The sequence below is a fragment of the Choloepus didactylus genome, chromosome 9, assembly GCF_015220235.1.
Source record: "Choloepus didactylus isolate mChoDid1 chromosome 9, mChoDid1.pri, whole genome shotgun sequence".
NCBI classification, from domain to species: domain Eukaryota; kingdom Metazoa; phylum Chordata; class Mammalia; order Pilosa; family Megalonychidae; genus Choloepus; species Choloepus didactylus.
In genome coordinates, this window is record NC_051315.1 from 94,111,105 (window position 1) to 94,117,104 (window position 6,000).

Here is a 6,000-nt window from a genome sequence, read left to right on the forward strand (position 1 = left end):
TAATTTTTTTCTGTTGTTGCTCTTCTTGCCCCCTGTCCCCCCAATAATTCACCTGGTTAGGTGAATTATTGAAAGCAAGGAATAAGCATCTCTTTTGGAGAGATATTGTCGGATTTGTGTTTTTACTACCTTTAAGAGATGAAGTCCATATTTGAAAGAACACTAGAAGATATTTTTGGTCTTTTCTGCTTTTCTGGTGATGTTTCCATTGGGACCAAGTTGGTGAAGTGTTTTGTGTTTTATTTTGTTTAACTCATTGGTGTTTTTGTATTCTAAGGCACCTTATCTAAATAATTATTCTTAAATGCTTTGGGTTCAGATGGCACAAAAATCAATAGATACTCCCAGCTAATAGCAGAGGACTTAGGTGTGGAGACTTCTCAGCTGAAGGCTTCACTCTACCTTCCAGGTAAACTGAAGCAGAGGTCAAGTGCCTCCCCTACGTGGCAGCCCCAGCAGGAAGTCTCCATGCCTGACCTGGGGAGGTCCTCAAAAGCCGACTGAACTTACTCTCTGCCCTTCCTTATAGGAAAGGCTAACTTTGGAATCCAGTTTGACAGAGATGCCTTTATCATTCAGGCACTTGGCTATTAAGCAGTTCAAAACCAGTTCTTCAGGGAAATGATAAAGGCATTCTAATAATTCCAATTCCAAGCTTCACCAGTTTTTTTTTTTTTTTAAATCCACCTTTCTTTTAATTCAGGTGCCTGTTTCATGGCTTTTTATGATAGTCTTGATTCTTAGCAGCTCAGCAACAGGCTGTTGTTTCTCCTGCCTTGTTTCAGCTCTAAATAAGCTCAGCTGAAACCGTTCTGTTTTGGTTTTAATTAACAGGCCTGCACACATGGCTGGTGTGTTTAACAAACACATAGAAGGAGAATCAGTGACAGACAGTTCTCACTAGGAGGAGGAAGCGGTGTCTATTCACTCATGTGCAAAGCAGCTCTCCTTTAAGATCCTGGGTTTTGAACATCATGAGTGTGAGGTCATCTTAACCTGTGAAGATTTTGGCATCTAGAAAGGAAAAAAAAAAAAATACTGACTTCAAGTCTCCTAAGGTTTATCCAGTTTTTGCTCATAAAATGACACCTTTTAGGTTAAAGCATTCCTCTCTTAACACCATACCAATACCGCCTGTTAGGAATGTTTGCTTTTAAACTAGGTGGAAGGCTCCCAACGGTGTTTTTTGCTCACAAATTAACTGCTAAAGGCACTTAGACTCTTCTACTGGGAGATGTGTGTGACCGCTCCTGTAAATGCGTCCCCTTCCCCTCATCATCGTTGCCTGTCCTTCAGGTCTCTCAGATTGAAAAGTATTGGTCTTCAGTGACAGAACAAAGACTGTATATGAATAAATTACTACCTGCTTTTTTGTAAGCCGAGATAAAAGCGGTCCATTTAAAATTCCTTTCACATTGTGATGTGTCCTTATGCAATCGATTTTTACCTAAAAATTTTAGGACACTCAGGGATTTTTCTAAAGGTGGAGCATCTTAACAGAAAATATGTGAAGGAGAGTGTTTGTGAAAGGGCATGTGTATAGTTTAAGAAAACATTGGCAGGAGTTTGGTGTTAATCCCTAGATGAGGAGCTGTGCAACACTTGTGAAAATTTTCTTTAGTTTATAAAACAAACTGGTCTACACAATCCCACATAGCACCTAATCTCTTTAAGTAGGTAGTGAGAAACCTTGGCAAGAAATACACATCTTGTTGACAACATCTTACCATTAAAGAAAAAAATGGAATTTTTTTGAATGTGCTTCAGATAAAATAATATTAGGAATTCTGGTAGTACTATAGAAACATAACAGCTGTAGGTTTGAGCCCTATAATTATACCAGTAAAATCTCTTCAACTCTCCCATCTTTAATTTCACTGAAAAGGCAGGTGGCTATTTATAGATGGTATGTTTTTATATATGCATATGTGGATGGTGAATAACAGTCTACAGGGCTCCAGGAAATTCTAGAAGGGTCCCAAACCATTCCAATGTGGACTTAAATAAACAATTCATAGATCCATTTAATTTCTCTCTTATTTCCCTTCAGTGGCATTAAACTCATTTCATAAAACTTGGTTCTTCAACTCTTTCCTGTTTAAGATTTCTTACATCTGAATCTGTATACCTCACATTTCACCCAAAAGCAAACTAAGGGTATCATTAACATGTTCTGTGGTTCTTTGATAAACATGCACCATGTCTCTTATTATTTTTGTTTTTGTTTTTTTAATAATGAACTGTACAGTCACTTAGAATTTTCTCAATTTGTACCACAGTTGTAGAAAAAAGGAAGTTAGACCAAGACAATAGTAGTGTATAATTAATGCTCTATTTCAATAGGTACTGACTAAGCAGCTACTATGTGAAAGGTATTACGACTTTTAGTAGGGCCTACAGATAAAGTAAGAAAGACACAGTACACATGAACTAACTCCTGACTTAGTTGGGGGTGAGAAGGGCAGCCCCTAATGAGGAGTTAGCAAATAACTATAAGGCTAGACAAAACCCAGTAACTGCCATTATAAAAGCACAAATGGTATTTGGAATAATATTACCTATTGCTCAGTTTTTGTTTTGTTTTGTTTTGTTTATTCATTTTATTGAGAGAGATTCACATACCATGCAGTCATACAAAACAAAGTTACGTTCAATTGTTCACAGTACCACCACATAGTTGTGCATTCATCCCCCAAATCCATCCCTGACACCTTCATTACCACACACACAAAAATGACAAGAATAAAAATTAAAGTGAAAAAGAGCAATTAAAGTAAAAAAGAACACTGGGTGTCTTTTTTTGTTTGTTTTTGTTTTGTTTTGTTTGTTGTTTTTTTTTTTCCTTCCTCCATTTTTCTACTCATCCATCCGTAAACTAGACAAAGGGGAGTGTGGTCCATATGGTTTTCCCAATCACATTGTCACCCCTCATAAGCTACATTTTTATACAATCATCTTCAAGATTCATGGATTTTGTACAGTTTTTAAAAGCTCCTTTCACATTCATTATTTGACTGCATCCTCAAATAATTGCTCACAGTTATAACAATCCTGCAATGTGGAATAATTCCTATTTTAAAGATAAAGAAGCTGCAAGGCTCAGGGATGTGAAGCCACCGCATGGAGAAGAAGGAATCAATCTTGTGTCCCCAGACTGAACCCAGTGCTCTTTCTGTGATACTCCAGATGTAATATGCCTCTCTCACCAAGTGATGGTGGGAGTGACCCATCCAATTGCAGGTGGGTGTCCAGCGAGAATTCATTTTCCAAGAACGCAAATTGTGATCTTCCGAGCACCTTGCATTCCTTATCTGGTGTAGGTGACTCTGAGGTGAAGGCTTCCTCCAGCATCCCGTGATTCCAAACAGCCATGATAAAGGCTAGACTGGCCCGGCCATTGTGCGTCATCCACAGCCATTTTGAAATCCCTGTCTGATTGTTTTTTTCTCCTGTTGGTTAATGTGTTCCACTCTTCAGCCAAACAAGTCAGTGTGTGCTTAGTGAAGGAAAACAAGCTTTAACATTGGCCTTTGCAAATCCAATTAAAAAGAAAATCATTACTGTATTCAGAAGTCAAAATTCAAGTTTAGGGGATTTCTAGTCTCTTGAGTTAGGCAACTGTGTTCCATCACCTGATAGCAAATAACAAAGGGGTTTTATTGCGTGAGGTCTTGGTTTCTCTCAAAGATCCTGTCTATATCACAGGCAGGTTGGCCACAGTCTCATTAACTTGGAATTTCTGTTGGTGGGTATTTCAGTGCCAAATCGACATTTAAAATGGCTGAAGTAGTAAGAGAGAGGTTATTGGTTCTGAGCAGTTACACCCAGCCAAAGATTTAAATGCTTCTCTAGGTCATTGTCCCTAAAGCCTCTTTCAGAAGATCTCAAACTGACAAAATAAAATTGCAGCTATTGTGAGGGGTTCAAATGAGCTTTACTGGGGGGTTATTTAACTTTGTAAGAAAATTTTAGGGGACTTAAGTTCATCTCTTTTGCTATTTAGCTTCTTTTTTTTTTTTTTTTTTTCCTTTGTACCTGCAAATCTCTTTATGCTTCTTGGTCCTGGCATTGGATTTTTCTGAGAATTCAACAAGTGGTCTCCAAAAGATGGGCATATCAGAAACAAGAAAGAGCATTTAGGGGACAGGGGCAAAGGGAGGGAGAGAGATGAGATAAAGTTGCATGTCGCCCATGAAAAAAGACCAGCTATTCAAATGATCTAGGTAAGAAAATAACCTATTATTATTCACCCTTAAAAAATTTGATCCCTAAACATCAGTTTGTCCTTGCAGACCCTAAAGGGCAATTTAATCAAAGGCAAAAGTATCTGGGAAGGGTATGTGGGACAGAGAATAGGAAATACAGTACCAAAATGGAAGTTCACATGGCATAACCTAGCACCAATTATATGTTTTTTAATTTCCAAAGGGGAAAAAAAAAAAACGGCATTTAGCATGTAGTTCCAGTTTGCAGATCTGGGGAAGCTGGGAGGAGGAATGGGAGGCAGCTAGTACCTGAGTTGCTTTTGCAGCAGAAGTAGAGAACAAGTCAGTCCTTGATCTAAAACCAGGGATTATCTCCAGTGCCAACAAATTGCTTCTTGAGGACCTACTACATGCCAGATGCCATGCTTGGCCCTGAGCTGAGCACACTGGCTGCTGGGACTTTTTATCCTGAGTCTTAGCCACAGCTTCAACCTGGACACAGCACACACTCCTCACCTCACTCATGTCCCACACCAGCCAGTGAAGTGGGGAATGGGAAGTGAACTCAAAACAACCAACTTTTGTGTTTACAAAGTAACTTTCTCCATGTAATCCCAAAGTATTAGCAAATGTGTAATAATATCTTGATCACATTTTGAAGATATGGAAACCTGAGCCACAAGACTCAAAAGCAGCTCATGTCAGGTAATCCCGGGGCCCAACCACAATGAAGGCTCCACCCAAGTCTCCCAAGTCTCTGAACCTGGTCATCTTTCCCCCAGAGCAGTATGATGTGATGTGGCCAAAAGTAGAGGGACCTAAGAGGGGCAGGGGAGGGATGGGGGATTTGGACCAGCTTTCTGAAAGGGATCATGATTGTACAGACGTTGCTAAGGGCAGTGAAGATTGGCTTTGTTGATGATAATAATCATTATCTTCATAATTGCTAACATTAAGCATGTATCACATGCTTTGCCCTGGGCTATAATATGGTATAGTGGTTAAGATAATCCACATAAAGCCATAACCACAATACTTGACATCTAATAAGTGATCAATAAATATCAGCATATTACTATTAATATGTAATTATCTCACTTAATCTTCACAACAACCCCATGAGATAGGGACTATTAGCCCCATTTTATGTTTGAGGGAACTCTGGTTCCAAAAGGTGAGCTGGAGAGCATCAAAATTGGGTATAGTTTGTGCCCCTAATCACTATACGACCAGCATTTACTGAGGTCCTAATGTCTTCCATTCTCTATTATTTTTTTTAATTTAATCCAGAACCATTCAAAAATAAGGAAAATAGTTTGCATCAGGACAGAAAGAAGTGAGGAGGACATTTTCAGAGCCAGTTCCCAGGAAACACTTTTTAGTGAGAAGCAGAAGGCTCATAGATAGAGTAAATTCTGGAGGGCTGGGTGCTCCTTGTTCTCACCTTGCATGAGGTTCTCCTCTGGGGTCCGAGAGCCTGACAGCGAGAATGAGTTTGAGGAAGTGGAAGTTCGTCCCAGACATCACAGCCAGTCTCTCAGGGGGTTGGTTTAAAAGTATCTCTGGAGGCCACCTCCCTTAGTGTGGGTTTCTTCCCTGCCCATTCCAGAGGGCTGAGGGGGAAAGCCCACAGTCCCTCCTGGCTAGCGCCAGCAGTATTCCCACTGGAGTCAGTGAGCAGGAGCATGAGGAAAACAAACCCCACACCCGGAAACCCCCCTCCTGAAGGCCTATGTGGGGAATGATAAATACATTCACATAATTATTATCATGTATATCATATCAGTATATCATA